This window comes from Musca autumnalis, unplaced genomic scaffold (genome assembly GCF_047663935.1).
Source record: "Musca autumnalis isolate F117 unplaced genomic scaffold, ASM4766393v1 scaffold_3, whole genome shotgun sequence".
Classification (NCBI taxonomy): domain Eukaryota; kingdom Metazoa; phylum Arthropoda; class Insecta; order Diptera; family Muscidae; genus Musca; species Musca autumnalis.
In genome coordinates, this window is record NW_027411866.1 from 88689114 (window position 1) to 88710906 (window position 21793).

At 34.0% G+C, this 21793-nt stretch overlaps 1 protein-coding gene across 9 annotated transcripts in view; it reads right to left on the minus strand.

Annotated features, from left to right (window-relative positions):
• The window catches only part of LOC141396822 (uncharacterized), a 319005-nt gene that overhangs the window by 147730 nt on the left and 149482 nt on the right, over nucleotides 1-21793 (minus strand). For all 9 annotated transcript variants that reach the window (XM_073972485.1, XM_073972486.1, XM_073972487.1 and 6 more), the window contains one exon: nucleotides 4682-4739. The gene's annotated coding sequence lies outside the window, so the exon portion shown is untranslated. The remainder of the gene's footprint in view (nucleotides 1-4681; nucleotides 4740-21793) is intronic.

Sequence of the window (21793 nt, forward strand, 5' to 3'; positions counted from 1 at the left end):
AGTTTTTCCTGTTATCACTTTTGAATTTATGTCCAACGAGCTTTTTATGTTAAGTTTGCCTCTGTTTTCTTGAAACCCATGACGAACATAAAATTTTGTAAGCACAGCTTCCATTTTACTACTACAGTTGACCCAACGCCCCCTGTCTGCCGGAATACCTGAAATGCATTTCATAGTGTAAAGAAATATGCAAATATGGCAATAACATTCACAGAAATTTGGTTTGCAGCACTGTTCGACACTAATTCGTAAAAAAGTACAATTTAGCAAATTACATTTTTCATTTGCATACATTAAAGTTCGAGAAATGTGAATTTTTTATTAAAAAGCGGCAATATTTGCATTGCTAAAAATGGCATATCCATACATATGTATGTGTGTTGGACCAGTAGAGTAATATGCTATGTACTTAAACATTGTGTATAATATAATATGTATAATAATAGTTTTAAATATTAATGCATCTCAATGAGTGAATAAATGAATCAAAGGTGATAAATTGTCTCATAGATAGATGTGACAATTTGATATTCAACAGAACTAGAGAGACAAAAATTAGTTTACTGAGCTACTTTTTACTGTTTATAGTTGGGTCATTATTTTAACTCTTTTTAAATAGAACTTTTTTAAATTATCTTCAGAGCTCCCCAATTGATTTGTGGTTTAATTTTTATAGGTAACCCCAAAAAAAGTTTAGATTTTCCCTACTGCACACACACTCACACAAATAGTTCAGTAGTGGGATTCTCTAACGCATTTTTTGGTTACCGACAAAAATCGGTAAAATTACAATGCTTATAATTTCGGGAATTAAAGAAATTTGTCCGTAAGTTAGCAACCAAAATAAAGTTGTCGATAAGTTCTACCGATAGCAACAGTGTTGCCAAATTTATTCATACTTTTCATTCATAATTTTGTGTTTTAATTTTACCGACATTTGTCGGTAGCCAAAAAATGCGTTAGAGAATCCTACTACAGGTACATTTAAATCTCATAGTTCACACGCGCATTCATTCCAGTTTCCATAAATTCCAAAATTTAAAATGTTATATTTTCAGCTGGAAAAGTGACAGGAATTTATTTAAATCAACTGGATCACAAAACCAAACCAATAGTCATAGTTTCGAGCTATCAGTTCAATCTGGATATGACAATTTAATAAACAATCCAGCATATTTCTGACATCAGCAACAACTTGTTGAGCAAAAAAAACATATAAACGAAAAAAATTCATAATTCAATCAAAAATTTGTAACCGGTGGTGTCAAATAAAATATTTGATGTCACTTGGGATGTTAACATGGAAAGAAATGTTTATACAGGATTTTGCAAAATGAATATATTAGTCATGCCTATGAAATGCTGGTTAATGCAAATATAGTTCATGTGTAAAAAGAGTTGTGAAAGCCAAATAAACCACCCACATAGGAGTATGTACATACCAAGGTTTTTAAAATTATTAATTTTTTGCAACTTTTTTTTAATTCCCATAAGGTGTTCATACATGTGTGCATTTCTGGTTTTTGGTTAATTTGTACTAGCTTACAACATGATGCAACTGTCATTTGTTGTAGTTGTTGTTATTGCAATAAATAAATACTGAGGGGACAAATTGCTGGTGGATTACAAGTGTTGCGCGCTCGGCTCATATGCCAAGTGGCAGGTGGCAATACTTCGGCCCTAAATATGAACATCAACCATTTGCATTCGAGCAATTAAAGAAAATATGCCATAAAAAGTTGACTGTTATACTTCGTTGCTGCTGCTGACAAACGCCATAAGGCTAGATTTATGCATTTACCATAGCGTCCAGCCACCACAACCATCACCACCGTAAAACAAACATTCAGTAAAAGCAGATAAAAAATATTACAACTATAGCTATAGCACAACAAGCTTTAGGACCTCACCCATTAGGGATGACACAACTACTGTTATTATTGCACTTCACTTCATATATAACGGTGAAACGGAAACTGAATGCCAAAGCATTTAAATGAATATGTAGGTGGCGGTGGTGGTGCTACTGCTGCTGGTATCAGGCCAACGAAACATGTGATAAATGATGAACAAGTTATGATGACTTTTTGCCAAAGGAGAAAATTAATAATGAAAGTTATGCTGATGCATTGCCGCAGTCCACATACATATCCCACATATGTTTTTATGGTAGAGGAGCTCGATAAAGGGTGTGGAAATTTTTTGAAGAACTATTTAATACTTTTAATATTGAAGAAAGCTTTACGTTCATTAGACTAGAATAAGAGATGGGCCGTATTTAATATATGTGGAAACGTCTGGAAACTGGAATCGGGTGTACTCTTTCATATGAGAGAAACTACCTCCACTGTTGTCTTTTAGGGATAGAAAATAAATTAGTCGAACAGTTGCTAGGATCTAACTTAACCTGCCCTGTTGCCATTTAAGGTTCCCGCTGTATTTCGACAAGGTTTCAGGTCTATAGAAGAGATGTAGGAATTGAAAACAGCGTTACCGTAAATTATATTGAAACCAGATTTCATCCAAAAATCGGGCGGTGGCGTTCTACTTAAACGTGGACCTATTCTATGCAAAAATATGTTATTGGCCCAACGAAGAATAAATAATGTGTGTGACTAAACCTTTAAAAACCGAAAACAAGACCTGCACCGACAAATTTCTGGAGAAAAGTTTTGAAGCGAAGGTTAAATGCCATTTTCCCGCCATTTCGCTGGGATAATGAGGATAAAACCATAAAAATACGGAAAAGCGGGAGGTATAGTTCTATGGGGGTTATATCAAAACATGGACTTATGTCCACAATTTTTGATGTAGAAGTTTTTAACCACTGAGTATCATAAATGCCAAATTACGTTCAATTTAGGACGAAAATGTAGATGAAAACTTGAAAATACCTGATATCGTGATATGAAGCAAATACCAAACTTTTGATCTATGTCTAACATTTTTAGAATTTGTTGACTTCCAGTAACAATAATATACAAAATACAGTCAATTAAGAGAGAAACTATACATAAAAACTTTAAAATATCTGAAATCGGGTGGTACCGACATTTTTTTTTGAAAATGTTTTTTCACCTCTGGAAACACAAATCCCAAATTAAAACAAATTCGGTGGTTAAATGGAGCTAATGCTTTCAAAATTCCTTAAATCATCAAAAGCTATACCAAAACGAGGGCCTACATATATTGTCCATTTTCAATAACAAAAGTTTTAGGGATCTACAATACATTTGACCAAAATCTTATCCGCTTACTTCAAGCCGTTCGCACGCTGGAGTGATTTCCACAGACGGACGGGCATGGCTATATCGATGTAGAATTGTCGCAGCTTATAGGGTCGCAAATGAAACTTAATATACCCTCCATTATGTGGTGGAGGGTATAAAAAAACATTCAATCTCATGGACAACAAACAAACTGTGCTTTTTGTTCATAGGACAAGGGTTGGTGCTTGATCCTTTCGGTTTCTTTCTCATTTTCACAGAGCCTACGGTATGCAATATCGGAGCACTACGCCTTAAATTAACCAACGCCTGGCGATTTTGTTCACAGTAGAACTGGTTATGTTTGTTAAGAAAGAAGCAGAGCGGAAGATTGACACAGTCCTCAACCAGTAGGTCGGCAGATTGACAACCCCCAGTATAGGTAGTTCATCAGCATTCTCTTAACGTTGTAGTGCCGCGGTACCCAACAAAATTTAACAACCACTCTTAAAGTTTTTAGGATAGATCAAAAATTCTCAACAGTCGTGACCACTTTACCTGTAAACACCGCCAATCCCTCCAACAAATCCAAGGGTTTAAACTTTGCAAAAACCTCAGCCTGAAAAACACGGCAGTTTCCGCTAAGTTCATATGATCTGATGTCCAATTCTTGACATTGCAATCCAGCTCCCGTCCCTTTCCCCACCTTCGATCCATCGAAGAAAGTAGCTACGTTGTCCGGTATTGGTCTCCACTGAATCAACAAAATTATTTTCGGAATGATTATGTCCGCTATGTCGAAATTTAGTCGATATCACCTCCTCTGTCACTTAGCCCAACTACCGGGAGCATAGCCACATTTGAGCCAGAAAACAGTTCTGGATATCCGATATTGAACTTTAATATCTAGGGGGTTGAATATTCAGTATAGAATTAAAGACAGCCTAAGGAGCGTTTTTATCGCTCGAATGAAAAGAACCGATGCAGCTATTGCTGTATGTACCAGCTATAATATAATAATTGTTCCTACAAACCTCCCAGAAGGGAAAAGGCAGGCTTCTCTCATACCATTGAAAGCAACCCGATTTATACTAAGCTCAATGGCATATTATCTACATTTTATCGCTGATTCTGAACGTCGCGTCTTAAGACACCAGATATAAAGAAGTTTTATATGACCGAAAAATTCAGGAAATATTTTCCCTACCGTTGAACATGAGATGCTGCCTGGTCAGAGAACCAAAGACGGTAAATCATTACATCATGACAGCAGTCTCACAAATTCCCTTTAATTATATTCTTTCCATTTCATTAACACCCTTTTTGCAAATATTTTTACAAAATGTATTTAAATTTTATGACAATCCTTTACTTATCCGCACATATGTATGCATACAAATGAATGCTACGTTTTTTTCCAATATTAAAATTAAACTTTTATCAAGTGATGAATGATGTATCCATCCCATACTCACATGTATGTAAAATATTTTCAATGTAATAAAAACCAATGTGGTGACATCTGCAAGTTATCTGAAAGTATATTAAGTGAAAAAAAGAAAGTGAAATTATTATCAGGCGAAATGAAAAATAAAAAAATAATAAATATAATTTATTAATATTAAGTGGCCTTAACAAATGCAACAACAATTGTTCAGAAACAAAAATCACAAAGCAGCTTGTAGCAAACACCACCACCACCCTGCGCTAACTCTATAAATATTCATTTGCTTTAATTTAAAGCAATTGCAAGCGACTTTACTTGCAAGTGACTGAGCAGAATGTGAAGATGCCTCTTGTGGCTACTCCTACTACTGCTCACTCTACTATAGTATATACGCAGTACATATTGACTGCAACAATATTCTCTCCCTCCCCGCCGCCCTGCTTATAAATAAATACAAAAGAATACCACGGCCAGTTTCCCTGGTATGTGCAATTGAAAAGCCATTTTAAAATTGATGTACGCTGAGAGTAATAAACTCGAAAGTTTACAATTGACCGACCCGTTATTATATTCAGACATAAAAACAGATGCACTCATAAACCATGTAACTATGGCCATAAAAAATACTGTGCCGGGCCGCAACGACAACAGATAATAAAGTTTCCCTTCAATGAGGACTTTATTGCCATTCTGAGTATTTGATGTTAAACTGTTATGACTGACAGGTAGGAAAAAATAAACAAGGAACGACAATGGCCAATGCTGCGGATTGTTATTAAAAGTCAACAAGGGGAATTTCAATTAAATTGATTATTAAAGAAGCGAGGCGTTTGTAAGCTTTTTAATTGACAATTCTTTAATCTTTAACTCTCCTACAAATTGTATATACATATGTACATATTTATTTTGTTGAATCTTTCAAATGTTGACCTTTTCCTGGCAATTTATACCAAGTTCAAAAATCTATGTTAATGGTTTTCATGGTATATAAAACAAGGTAACCTTAACAGAAAAATATAAATTAAAATGTATTTATTCAAACTGAAATGTATGGATTAAACAACAATTTCGTAAATAAAATTGATTCGTTATTTAATTTATTTTACAATAATTTGTGAGCGAACGTGCACAGTAAAAATGCGATATAAATAAACATAGTTTTGCAAGGCAGATGTCGGGTTCAGAATGTTTGACGTATGGTAATAAAAAACTTAATTTGTGAAGTAAATTGATGATTCCATCTTCTACACATTTATACCACCATAGTTACACTTTTTATCCGTACGTTACAGGGTTTTATACACATAAACTGTTTACAAAATAAACATTATACCAGTATCAGTTTATCTTTATTTATGTATTTCGACGTGATTAAAATAATTGATTTTATTATATTTGTCAAACGAACACAGAAAATGTACAAATGTTACAAATTAAATATGTAAATGCAAATTAAAATTTAATTTTTAGCTTATTAAGTTTATTCATAACAAGCCACAAATCTTGGAAACTAAAGAAAATACAGCAGCATTTTCAAGTTTGGGCCTCATAAGAAACGCCACTTACTGCAGAAAATAACCACAACTTCACAATCAACATTCCACGACCAGAACATAACGTTTTTTCGTGTTTTCTTAGTTTTTCAACACTTAAAACCCTATCATTTAGTGGTATCAGACTGTGTTCAGCACATTTTTCAGACTAGGCGATATAAAATAAAGCACAATCGAAATAGAATCACTGATATGACAGTTATGTTTTGCAATGGCGATCTTAGCTGTGGCAAGACCACTCAAGTAGTATTCACCATTTTAGTGTAGGCGGCCTTTTTTACTTCCAAAAGATGAAAAAACTTTACAAGTTCATTGTTGTGACTAAGCAACGAATTCTACACTGAATGGTCGCCCAGGTCCATATTAGGGTTATGACTTTTTTACAACCTCATATCCCTGTATAATAGGGTGATAAGTTTATACATAAGATTACATAAAATGTTAATTATAAGGTGATTCGGTGAAAAACTTCACGCACAAAATTATTTTAAAATTTGAATTTATCAGAATTAAAGTTGAAAATAAACTTTAGAGACGCATGAGACGTAGAGCCAAACTGACGTAACATTTGTTTCTTACTAATTCTGAGAATCATAAAAATGTCGTAAAAGCCTTTTTCAAAGATATAATTAAAAAATAAACAATATTAATTTTTTTAAAGTGATTTGTGTATGACATTTGTAGGCTTAAGTTTATTCATTCGTGCAAAAGGCAATAATTTTTGAGAAAAAAATTTCATTTCATACATTTTTTCAAAAAAATATTTTTTAAAATCGATTTGTACGTGAAAATTTTTATATTTCTACCTACCTTTACTCCGGCAATGTTTGATACGTTGGATATTCAATTATCCGGAATTTACAAGAAGTCGAAGCTGCGTAGAATGAAACAGGTAGTTTCTTCAAGGTGGGAACTGTTTAACTTTTACCTTTCGTATATTCCAACGCCTCCATACGACCTTCAGATCGTTACGTATGGGGACGAATAATTGTAAGATCTTGGTGTCGGGTAGGTTCCCTTATGTTATTTGCGAAGAGCTTAACTCCTATTTGATCGATCTTACCACATTTTCCGGGTGAGGAATATGCTAATATTCACCATTAAACCTACGGCCACGCTGTTCACCATATAGACTACGGAGATGAGCACAAAGTAGAATGTCCTATTCGAGGGTAACACAATTCCGACAATTAACTATCCCAACATATTTGACAGTGTGTTCACGACGTGAGCGCGTGCCACATTTATCTCTAACAAGCTGAGATTTAATAACAAGATCCTCTAGTCCCTAGCCGGCAGCACTTTGGATGCAGAGAAAGAAACTTTGTTAACCGCTTATAACGTGATTGGTCTGTCTATTGAAAGCTATGTGGCGCCAGTGCGGTCCGCGATATAAGGGCAACGCGATGGAACAATATTCCAACCTGTCAGAAGGCTGCCCCAGCCATACGACAGAGTGCCCCATCCATTGAAACCGAAGAACATCAACTAATCTAACATGCTGTACAGGCCCGCACGATACGCTGAGCGTTTTGAACTGCCCTGCCAAACCTACTCAACTAACTCCAGTAGCTTTCCTAACAGAAAAACGAGCATATAAACATATCATATACCTTCACAGCAACAACTTAACACCTAATTTAAATTAAATAATACGAAGGAAATAGTATGCGCAAACGTTTCGAACATAAAAATGCTTGCAACTCACTTCAGATACTCGATTCAATACAATTTAAAAATTGCAATATATTTATATTTTAATATTTTTCGTTTGATTTACATTGTAATTAGCATAAAGAGATCTGTCCTTAGAAGCTTTTCTTCAAGAGTACAAGAGATTGAAAAACTCAGAACACGTAAAGTAGATGAAAGTATATTTTGAACAATGTTGTCGGTTTAGGGTTATTTGGGGTACCAAAGAAAACTATACAATTTGGGTATAATTTTTTTTGAAGAAATTATTGAAAGATAGCTATGGAGCTGATGAGAACCTGTGGCGAAGTTCAAAACTGTAGTCTTCACTGTCTTACTCCTAGGCGATCAATTTTAACTTTTCTCCACTAAGAAATCTTTTGTTTTAATAAATTATTAAAACAACAACAAAGCCAGATTATTAAAAAATTTGTAACAGCTATCCCAATGAAAAATGCCACCACCGTTAGCAAATTTTGATTTTTATTTTTCGCCAATGGCTGGGACTACTATAGGTTCGCGGCAGACATAGGCATACAAAACTTCCTCCATAAGATACACAGTATAACGAAAATCTTAATGATTAAATTATCATCAAAGATCGCTCAGACTGCAGGGGAACAAAACTAAACAGGGATCCAAATTCGACAAGAGTCACAAACTATTTTAGAAAGTCTGACATTTTCATTATCGCTTTCCTCTATCATATAGAAAAAGAGGAAAGGAAAAACGTTAGAAATATAAGACAATAAATTTGTCATTTGCAGTTTTCCAAAGAATATTTCTATAGCCTTATTCCATCTGCCTGATTTAACCAATTATCGTTTATAAACAACGTTTCATATATCTACAAAATTGATTTTAGCTTCTGCCTACATATGTGAGGGTATACATGTCATATACATACAATACATACTACATACTATGTGATGATACATACATACAATACATACTATGTGATGATGGAGATACGCCTCTCATATGTACTTTCCAATTAAGTTCAATTGACCTAAAGGCAATGAAAAAAGAGAAGATGTTTACCATTAAAGCATTTCATGTTATAGCCTAGTCTCCATATTCTATGCCAATACTGTAGTCGTTGTAACTATATTGACCTTTTATGTTTGTTAGTCATCATCATTGTCATATTTGTTTCGATGTATGTATATAGTTATTATGGTTCTTATTATGGCCCAGCATCATCACACAACGAAATAGGTATTTGACCTTAGCGTGGAGGTTAAGAATGTTTCATAATCAATTTGTAGATGGTTTTTGGTTTTCCTCTGTTTTGTGCAACACTTCTTAAGTAACTTTTGGGAATTTGGTGATTTTTTTTCATTTGACATGGGAACTAACCGCACTTAAATATATTTTCAGAAGACGAAACAAAAAATAAAAACTAGCAAAACGTTACAAACAACAATTCGTGTTTTTTTAACTATTGACACTGTTGAATGGTGTTAAATAATTGTTTACAGTTTGTTTTTTTTTTTGTGCTCTGTTCGCTCAATTGTTGTCTGCAGCAAAACAAAAACCCGTTACGAATCAATGAGCCCTAACGATAGAAATGTAAAAATGTATAAAACGATAAATGTATAACAATAAAAAACAACAACAATAACAAAATCATGAAAAGAAAACAAAAAATGCAATGAAATGTGCAAAATACTAAAAACCCGATAGTTATTGAAATGTGTATTGGTACATTAATGATAAATGGATACGAAATCCGAAACCAATAAATGGCGAGAACAAAGAACAAACCGAAATGCACATACGCTCATTGTGTTTTAACAACATGTACCAGACTGGTTATTTTCAATGAGACAGGTTTGTTTTTTTTAGCTTCAATATCTAAACCCTTCGCTTCGTTCTCCGTAGACAACAAATACTGAAATACTAAAACTGTTTTCAGATTCACTTTGGCAGTTTTGTTGAGATGTGTGTTTTACTTACTATTTGTGTGCAAGTCAAGCTTAATCTCATGTTTGTTGTTTTCAAATTTAAAAACAACAAGTTTAAAGTGGGTGTAGTTATTGATTACTTTTGGGGATGGCAGAGAATACTAGTTTCGTCCAACGCCACTTGGACTCATCAGTTCTCTTAGTTCTTTGCATTGAAGCAAAGAACTCTTCCCCAATTTTATGACGACTCGAGCTCAAGAATAAATGTAACTGATGAATTCGTTTAAATGCGAATTCAACCGAAACATCTAAAAAGTCTCGTAGCCGCATATGTAAACCAAATTAACTACTCCCACCGTCATGTGTCTCCACATTGCAGAGAATGCACATAACTATTTTGATAGTTGTCGAAAAATAACAACAACCAATCGTCCACCGTGCTTTGTGTCTATTTTTTGTTTTCGTTTAAAAATTCTTTTATGTGTCCAATATAATCTGGGATCATGTTTTGGAATGTTTAACACCCATGCGGTAAAATTTTTAAAAAGATATAAGACCATTTTGAGGTGATAAACCAGAAGAGCTGCACATTAAAATTTCGCGGACATATCAAACACCGGCACTGTGAGCAAAACTCTAATTCCCTAACTCCCAGACCTCAAGACAAAAAGTTTAGGTTAAAACTCTCCGTAAAAATGCACTTAGCGAATATTTTGTGCTTTGAACCAGTCGATCAATAGCCAACCAGACGCCCAAACGGAGGGATATGGCTAGAACTTATCCAAATTGTTTGATACGAATTTGAAAGTGAAAACCATTATATCGATGAGGAACAGTTTTGATCGCATCAAAGTATACTCGTATATATAAATATATACCTTTTTAAGCCATTAGACTGAGTGTAAGGAAATTAACAATTATTTGTGAACACAACAACACAGCACATTCCCATTCAAATATTTATTGCCAATAGATTTACTATTTCTTCATTGCTGCAATTCAAACGGAAATGCAGTCCAAGACTCTTTCTCGCTCTGATATTTGTCTTAGTTGGTGACTCTTGGGAAATTAAAGTAAGTTGAATGTTAAAGTAAAGAAAGCAAAGTACAATGTTGCATGTGAATTTGTTATTAGAATAATTTGCTTAGTTGTAACATACATACATACAAGTTACATAACCTTAAAGCTTATTGCAAGTACACGAATGCACATCTGTACACACTTTCCCAGTAAATCGAAATGTGAGAGTTCGGACGGAAATTATATCGTTACTAAAACCGTCTTTGAATCCAAAACGTGTCAGGTTCATAGAAGATCTTTTGTTTTTAACTATAAGAAAAATATAGAATTCTAAAATTTTTTCGAAAGAATAGGGGCAATTACGGAAAAAAGTTCTTTCCTACTAAAGCGCAACTGCTGCAATGGCGTACGTACCCAGCAAAAAATCCTTACCAAATAATGGAGTTTTATAGTAAATTTTGGTAGTCGTAACTACTTACAAAACACCCTAATAACCCATTACATTAACGAGTGCATGTCGCACTCAATTACTAGTAATTCTATCACTATTATTCTGTGGCTGCTAGAAGTTGAAAAATAAGCTTAAAATTCTATTTTTTGAACAGTTGAGGTGGAATTTATTTTTAATTTCAACACACTTTATATTTTTATTTTATTTCGCTCTCTGCAAGATTTGATCATGCGAACTTCTGATTTGTAGCCGAACACACTACACGTTCGGGCACGCGTACGAACATTAAGGGATGTTTAAACGCTAACATGTGCACCATCATCTGTTCTTTATTTTGTCAACAAAAAGCCCGCAAGGTGAGCGTTGAACACACATCCCTAGGATTCATAGTCGGATACACTCGCTCTGTGCCATCGTACTCATAACATAGTAAGGAGTAATAAGTGTTTACATTTCTTTGTAATCACAACGGATCCGAACAGATTGCCGGGTAGTTCGTCAGTTAGAATCTCTGGCTAGACGTTAACCCTTTCGGTGCTTCTTTTTTGTTTTTGATATTTTTCAATTTTATATATACTTAAGCCCATTATATGAATAGTCAAAACTAATTTTTAACATTTTTTGTTTTGGAAGAGTGGTTTTTGGACACTATGCCGTATGGCATAAAATGTATTTATAGGAAAAAAAGCAAACAAAACTAAAACATCGGGCATGTCACAGATTCCGATCGGTATTGTTTCAATTCCGTAATTTCAGTTCGATCGTTTTTGTTTAAGCTTCTTCAGATTTCGATCGATTTGGTGAATTCCGAAAATCTTATTATTTAGTATAAATATGGCAACATTAGAGAAATCAAAGAAAACAAAACAAAAACATATGATTAGAAAACACTATAGAAATGCGAATTGAAAAGAAAGTTGATTTTTATTGGATTATCAATTTTTCTATTGTTTTTGTAATTGAAGATTAAAAAAATCAACTTAACAATGCAAAATAACTTGTTTAAATTCTTTCTCCTTTTGTTTTCTTTTATTTTTGCTTTAATTTATCATTCATGATGTCAGATTGTTTAGTTTTGTGTGGTTTTCACGAAAACATTATGTGGCAATACCAGGGGCTCAATTCTGTTTAACAAAGACATAAATACAACAAGATAAGACATTTTTTGCTATCATTCTTCAGTGAATGGCTTTTGAATTTAACATAATAGCTCTGTACGATAACCCAAAAGTTTGTACAAATTTGTACAAACTTTTACAAAATGCTGTTCGATAACAAATTTTTTCAGTAAAAGAGAAGTGACAGAACTTACAAGTGGTTGCAAGAACTTGCACATACTTTTTACTTGCGAAGTTATCGAACAGGCCTAATGTTATGTTACGATATGGTGAAATAACATTTTTTTTTTCTTTTATACATTTTTACATATTTAACCGAATTTACCGATCCAATTGACATGGAATTATTCTTGAATAGATCCCTGAATTCATAAATTTCGTTTCTGATACAATTACATGAAATGTTCCTCCTTGGTTGCGATTTTGAATTAACTGCAACCTGTTAAGGGTAATGTTTCTATACATAGTTTCGTACACATTTTTTGTTGCATGCATTTTGTCTAGTCTTATTTGTTCTATGTCTTTGGTTTCAATGAAAATGTGAAATAAAAACTTTAATAAAGGAGAAAACTGTCAAATGTCAAAAAAACAAAGACATAGAATTGTAAAGACTGGAAAAGGTGCATAATGAAAATATGTTTATGAAACAAAATATATAAACATTTTATCAACAACAGGGGTATGTTAATGTTAAAAACTGCTTTAAAGAGCATTTCGGCTTATTCGAATTGTAGGAAAGCAAAAAGTTGGACTTAGGATTGTATTCCATAGCAGTTTCCAGTTCATTGAATATGAACTAAGCAGTTAAAAAAGCCTGAAATTGTTAACTACTTAACAGAATGTTGTTATGATATCGTAACAACAGAGCTTAACTCCATCTATTGACAAATGTTAACAATTGAGTTTTCCAATCTTAACGAATTTACATCTTTGGAAAAATATTTCCTTTATAATATTTTTCATTTGATAGTTTTTTCCTTTATAAAAGTTGTCACATTTTCATAGAAACAGAATTGAGCCCCAGGAATCCAGCCACAGAGTTCGAAAAAAATTCTATGGTAACGTACCATAGTGTTCTGTACCGTACAACTGATGGATAGGTACACTACGATAACGTACCGGTCCGGAACACAAACACTAACAAATATTTTAGTGGTACTGTACCGGAGCACAACGACAATCGTAGTGTACCGCATCCCGGAGCACTAAAAATCGTAGTGTTCCAACTGCGGAGCACTTAACATTTTAGTGTTCCGACTGCCGGATCACTAAAAATCGTAGAGTACCACGTGTCGGAACACTTAAAAAATAACAAACGTATTATGTTTTCTGAAGGATGTCTTTTTATAGAAGGGCAGGACGTCTTCCCATAGAAATGCAGGAGGTCTTCTTATAGTAAAGCTGTAGGTCTTTATATAGAAGAGTAGGGAGTCTTCTTATAGAAAAGCAGGAGGTCTTCTCATTAGAGTTGTGTCAATCCAGTTCAATTGAACGACCTGAACAAACTACATATACGTAATATTATATGTTCATTTTTATGGCGTTACTCTTACGATTGTGAACTAGGACAGTGAACTATGAACTAGATTACCCAAATTTACTTCTCATAGAAGGACAGAACGTCTTCTCATAGAAGTGCAGAAGGTCATCTAATAGAAGGGCAGATGGTCTTCTCATAGAAGAGCACAGGCCATTCTCTCAGGATTTCTTATAGAAGATCTGGAGGCCTTCTTAAAGAAGATCTGGGGGCCTTCTCAAAGAAAAGGAGGGGGACTTCTTATAGAATATTTGCAAGCTTCTTTTAGAAGGCTAGAGTCTTCTTATAGAAGATCTGAGGTCTTCTTATAGAAAAACTGGAGGGCTTCTTATAGAAAACCTGAATGTATCCTTATGGAAAATCTGGAGGTCTTCTTATAGAACACCTGAACGCATTCATATAGAAGACCAGGAGGTCATTTTATAGAAAACCATCTTACAGAAGAGCTGGAGGATTTATTTTAGAAAATATGCAGGAATTGTTACACAAGATCTGGAGGCCTTCTTCTAGAACACGTGACGTCTACTTATAGAAACCTGAGGTCTACTTATAGAAGATCTGGGGATCTTACCATAGAAGACCTGAGGGTTTTACCGTAGAAGATCACGGAGCCAAACCAAGTGTAAAAATTTCCATTGGAAAAAATCTATGCCATAACCCTCGTCAAAAAAAACTGGAGGGCTTCTTATAGAAAACCTGAATGTATCCTTATGGAAAATCTGGAGGTCTTCTTATAGAACACCTGAACGCATTCATATAGAAGACCAGGAGGTCATTTTATAGAAAACCATCTTACAGAAGAGCTGGAGGATTTATTTTAGAAAATATGCAGGAATTGTTACACAAGATCTGGAGGCCTTCTTCTAGAACACGTGACGTCTACTTATAGAAACCTGAGGTCTACTTATAGAAGATCTGGGGATCTTACGATAGAAGACCTGAGGGTTTTACCGTAGAAGATCACGGAGCCAAACCAAGTGTACAAATTTCCGTTGGAAAAAATCTATGCCATAACCCTCGTCAAAAAAAATCAAACTGACTAAAGACCTAACCGGAACCTGTTGAAATAAATACTATAAATATACATTTACCGTTTAAACACTTCTAAAAATAGTGAAGTACTACTTGAACGTTAACAAGAAATTCGAATTTTCGATTTTAATAAATAATATAGAAATCTTTTTTCGATTTTATTGGATCAAATCAAAATTGATTTAATCGGCTTCGAGATCGATTTGAAAGATTTTGTGATGAACAGGTTCGCCATTCGACAACGAGTCCTATGAAAAATTGTTGGTGGGAATGACGAATATCGATTGCCGAAAGTCGATTTTTTGATTTTCTCGGTGAATCGGTTAATAGAAAGCCAAACAAACGAGAAACAAAATCTTCGAACAAGTTGAACAAAAGCCGGAAGGAACTTTCCGAATTGTCCGGTGGAGATGTGTCTGATAATCATCATTTGTTTTGCTGGGTAGCTCTATTACTAATTGTCATATATGTAAATATTTCTTGAAGTTATTTACACAAATTTACAAGATTTAATTGATGATTGCCTGCTGCTCGAAGAGACGAAGCCGTAAAGGAGAAATCTAAACAAAATTTATATTATTTGGTCGTTATATAATGTATTTAGTTCGCTTTAAGTTTTGTGTATGAAGGACAGCGAATTCCGTTCTTTGTAGCAAAATATCGACCACATCAAAAGTTATAGTAAACATTCTTTGAACAGTAATTCACAAATAAAGTTATAATTTTTGTTATTTAAGTGCCGAAAATTCTCTCAAGGACCAACAACGTCCTAGATACAAATAATTGCAGCAAAATTGAAACCAATTCCGATAAAATTATTGATAACAAAGAAAATTTACGGTTTTGTTTGGAAATAAACACTTATTACCTTTCTGTGTTTTATTGCTGCACTTTGTGTGAAGAAAAAATTAGGGAAAATGCAATACCTTGGAGAACGTGATCACATTGATATTCTTTTCCATCGCAAACAGGAAACCTACAATGCAAACCATTGAAACAGCAACCAATTGCAGCTCCAAAGACAATCTTCAACACGAAGAACGCGTCTTATCGCCAAACAGTGCACAGCAGCTGCCCACATCTCCCATCATATTACCCCCACAACAAAAAAGGGAGCTATACAAAAAAAAACTTTACTTCATATAAATGAACCCCATTGAAACTCAAATGAATTCTTCCTTGTACCAGGAAAGTGAAAAAATTAGTTGTGCTATAAATGTGAAAGGTAACCAAACAACCACCGCCACTACATACATATATACTAGGGTTATGACTTTTTGACATTTTTTCTCAAAAATGATTTCCTGTAGCAGGGATGAATGAACTTTTGCCTATTAATCACTATGCTATCGTTTATTCCATTGAAATATAAAAAAAGTTCACGCACAAATCGATTTTAAAAAATAATTTTTTGAAAAAATATATGAAATAAAAAAAAAAAATTTTTCAAAAAATTATTTTTTGTTGCACGAATGAATAAATATAAGCCTACTAATAACGTTTATTTCATTCAAATATTAAAAAAGTCGCGAAAAAAGTCACTTTGAAAAAATTTTAATTTTTTTGTTTTTTGTTAAAAAATTATATTTTTGAATAAAAGCGTTTACGACATTTTTACAATTCTCAGAATTGAAGAAAAATAGTGAGAAATAAATTTTATGTCATTTTAATTATCTCATGTGGCTCAAAAGTTTATTATAATTATATATCTGTTTTCAGTGACTTCAAAAAATTGTCCATAATTTTGATAAATTCAAATTTTAAAATCATTTTGTGCGTGAGGTTTTTTCACCGAATCACCTTATAATTAAGATTTTATGTAATCTTATGGCAAAACTCATCACGCTATGATACAGGGATATGAGGTTGTAAAAAAGTCATAACCCTAATATATACTATGCATCAGCAATAAAGTGTTGTTAAAGTATTCTCGTTAATGGAAGTATGAAGACTGTCTGCCATAAATGTGAGGTAATGTAAGATGTGTTGTTGTTGTTGGCATATTTGTGTTATATGCAGATGTCGGCATTTATGGGTTGCATGAAGAAGAATATACACCCTCATGAAATGAAACCATGTTAACTTTTAATCTTTTGTCCACTCTATTTAAACGCATAAGCATAGAAGTGTGTGCTGAACACACATATAGATACATACATGGAAAAGGATATAAATAATTAAGTGCGATTTAATGGATAAAAACTAGGTGCGTTTTAGAAACAAGCAATTTGTCACCAAAGTGTAGGGACAAACTGTTTTATGACACCTTAATACGTGATCCAACACTTGTTTCTAAGACCACCCCCTTCTGCAACTAGCCATACAAGTAAGGTTAATATAGTTGGTTCATTTTAAGAAAAACTAAAAAGTAGAGCCCATCCTCTACTGCAATTAGCCATACGAGTAATGTTAATATAGTCAGTCGATTTATTGGACAAATAAGAACTAAAACGTAGAAGAAATGTTAAAAATTCTGCAATAACATTTGACTATAGTTCTGAGAGTCTTCACAAATATTTGGTTTCAGTTACTATAAATCACACTGTGACTGAAGAAAATTTGGAGCATATTACATTTTAAGCAATAAAGATATTATCCAGCGTATAGTATGAAGGTAAGACCAATGAACTAATATGACCATACCAATGCCGGTTTAGATTTGCTATACTAAGAAAAACATGTATAAAGAAAATATTCATATTCAAATATTCACTTGCGAAAAGTCTTCGATCATCGAGCTCAACTCCACAAGAATTTAATACTAAAAATGATATTCTTCCTAATAGTCAAAATTTTTAGAAAAAATAAAAATCAGCTTGAGGCTTGAAAAACATATGAAAAAAGTGTGATCACGGAGTGTTAGCGTTCAGAGCCAAACTCATAACTTTCGAAGGCTGCTCTAAAAGCGTTTATCGTGGAATCCATACAGGTTGAATGAGAAAAAAGCTCATCACTATAAAAAACAACTTGCATTTGAGAAATGAAAAGTTCGATGACAGGGAAGCCACTCCACAGCCGATATGTCTGATGAGATACTACCAACATCGAAACGAAATAGTTCGACCCGGCCGAACATTACGACGTTTCCACATCCGATTGTAATACATCGAAATATTTGGCGGAGACCCTATAAGTATATATTTTCTTGATCAGCATAAAATTCTAAGTCCATATAACCATGTCCGTCTGTTCGCCCGGTATTTAGTCTTCTTTGGAGGTATAAAACTTTCCATCGGAAATTTTTCTACATAGGCCGACGTCGGCATATTGTACCCATGGATCGGTACCCGCCGATTTTTGTTATTTTGCCACATTGTGCAACCGGAATAACTGAAATTTGGTATTAAGTCTTCGCTAAAGGTACAAAACGCGTTTACAGGTACAAAATATCCCTGGCACAAAATCAGACAGTATAAGTCCACGTTTTGCTATAGTCCCACATAAATGTAGTCCCACATAAAAAATTGTTGAAGATCTTAAGGTAAGGTCACATTAGGCAAATATTTGCTCCAACGACCGGCAGTGCGCGCTTACTGAGAGCAAGAGAGCGCTAATAATACATTGAAATTTATGCTTACTTGCTCTCAGTAAGAGCACACTGCCGGTCGCTGGAGCAAATATTTGCCTAATGTAAACTAACCTTTAGTCACATTTTTCTACCGAATTGGTTGTTAATTGGAATTTTGTGTTCAGAGAAGATAGAAAACTTTCTCGTAAAACACTATTCATATATATCCAGGTTTTAGTCTAGCCGGTACTACCCAATTTTTGTATTTCGAAGGTTTTTTTTGTCATATTTTCGAACCGAGATTGTTGTGATTTAGTATTGTGTGTTTTCTGAGGATACAAAACCTCATTGCGGAAATTTGTAAATATTAGTCCCATATGAGCTCTTTAACGGGATTATAATCAGTTTTAATATTCTGCTCTTGCAAGGAATCAGAGGTTCCTCTTATTCCTTGCAAGAGCTTGGTGCTTTCATAAACGAAAGGAAACTAATTTTTGCTATTCACTTTCATAGAGTTCGAAGTGGAGGGTATAAAAAGTTCAACCCTGCCGAACTATTTCGATTCCAACTGACAGCGTTTAAACCAAGTCAGCCGAAACTCGAAAAATTGCAAAGAAAACATTTTTTCTGGACTAATATTCCGGCTCCGACCAGTAGACTCTGGCTACGATTCTGAAATCTTGCTATGGACGTTGATAGGTACATAAAGAAGTAGACGAGATAGTAATAGGAGTGCTTGAGAAAACAATCTTCATTGGTCCATAGACGAGAACCTACAGCTATATGCCAACTGTCAAGCCACTGACGTACAAAACAAATCTCAAGCTTTTGTTTCAGCGATGTACTACAGGAGAATGTCCTCGATAGGTTCCATGTCGAAGATTTCTAACTTTTATTAAAATTCAACAATCATCAAACTATTTCATATTGAGTTGAGAAACGACTGATGTAACTTTATTAATTTTTATATTCAAATACATTGACGTCACATTCCCAGTACACAGACTGTAGGATAATATCATCCGTCTTGAATTGGGTGTGTAAATGAGTGAAGAAAAACTTTAGATAATACCTTTAATATATAATCTGTATGTACGTATTTTTTTTCAACCCAATGGCATAAATTTGGTTGCATTCGCTCGTTTTGTACAGATGGCATGTGTATGTATGTGTTTCAGCTATTTGAATGTTTGCGGATTAGATAAACCACATGAAAACACTTGAGGATATGAAAATGTTGCTAAAACAAAAACATTATGTGCATGTGTTAGTAGGCGATTACAGTTACGTGTCTCATAAAAAAGGTGTATTTATGGCACTTTTATAGTTTACAAACATTTGCTAAGCTATAGTAGAGGTATCTAACTATAATTTTGTGTATGTATGTACATACACATATATGAGTTTTACATATTTACATCAACAACAATAGCAACAACAAATTTCTCGTTAGAAAAAGACACAGACTTCACAAATATGAATATTCATTCGCACATACAAATATGGCCACACTCAACTATAGGTCCTAACAAATTTATCTACAATTTCTAGATCTTCACTTTTATTAAAGGACTCACGTCTGAGGTTTGGTCATAACAATAGGAAAAAAATCCGAAAAATGAAGCAAAAGTTGAAAGTGTCGGCGTGGGCGGAGTACACAATTTTAAGCAACTGTGCTGTTCTACCAACAAAAACACCTGTACTGGCGATGTTTGCTTGCTTTGTTATAACAATTTGCTCTTGCTAATTTTGTTGTTGTTTTAAGGATGTGTGTATGTGGATGTCTTGTTTTATATCAAAACAAATACAGACACATACACACACACTCGGCACAAAATGAGGTCGTTCGTTTGTATAGGTATTTGAGTAAAAAATTCCGTATGTGTTCTGCAAAATAATATATATAATAATTTTCACACGTTGTAATTAAAGATAAACTACTGCACGTTCCAAGCTAAGCGTTTATTTGCAATACACTTACACCGGTACATCATTTGTGTGGTAACAAACGCCAAAAACTAGGTTGTCCAAGAACATGGAAATTAAAAATTCCAACTGCACTTCAGAAAATTGAAGCTTGAATACGCAAATAGTCTATTCGGTATACAACTTAAATGTAAATCATATAAAGGTCTTAAATATTAAAAAAATGATACTTAAAAAATCTTGTGGAAAATCCTTTGGAGAAACTAATTTGGGATGAAAATATGAATTGCCGATCGCATATGTTCACAACAATGAAATTACAGGTCGAACACTCCGAGAGTTTACACGAACCTTTGCAAAATACGTACCAGAATCTGGCCATATGATGTTATGGGTATAACGCACGAAACGTCCTCTTGACTAGTACAAACCGTAAACGTTGGAAACTACAAATGCGTTACCACAGTAACGCCTTCTACAAAACACTACACAGCAGTATTGAGATAATAAGAATAATTATACTGGTCAAAATATAGACCAACACAACGCTTGAAAAAGATCTATAACAAATGCCGACGTTGAGTATTCAAAAACTTTACGTAAAAAGTTGGTCTACAATGTTCAATTTAAATCCATTTTTAATTAGACCTTGTTTTACAAATTTAAACGAAAAAATCTTAAAACAGAAAATTATTAATAGACTCTTATGTTCCATTGTCTAATCCATCTAGCTATTCACAGTTTCGAACCAACCTAATAAACTCACGTAAACACATATCGTACGTTTGATGGTGTGTGTAATGCAAACGTTTTTTTTGGTTCACCGCCACACGTATTTAATGGGTTATCGTATGCAAACATAATTTCGGGTAGTACATTGCCACAGTGATGTTTTGTTTGTGCGGTTTTGTGTGGTGTGTGTTAAAGTACTCCTTTTTCAGCGTTGCCTTGCTTTGCTACTATGGGCTCACAGCGGACAACTTCCGGGAGTAATTAAGTTTTCGCATGTTAGCGAAAAATTTAAATGAATTTAGATGCAGATATTCTTCATTAGAAAACGAGGTTAGTACAGCGCTGTATCGTTTTGAGGAAAAAAATGAATAAAACTCACCAAGGAGTAGTTGTACTAAAGGCCATAATAAAAGGCCAATAGTAATTGCCGTCAAACAGGGAGTCGAAATATAAAATTTTTGATGTTTAAATTTAAATATTTTTACAATTTGGAAAAGGAATATACATACAACTATTTTGCAAGGATTTGGAGGAGATTCGTGCGAACAATTTAGGCTGGGAAAATACCTATGTACCTAAATACCTATGGTGACCAATTAAAATGACATTTAAGCCCGAATATTTCCAAAACCCCGCCTAAGTGTGGAAAATGCATCTTGTTTGT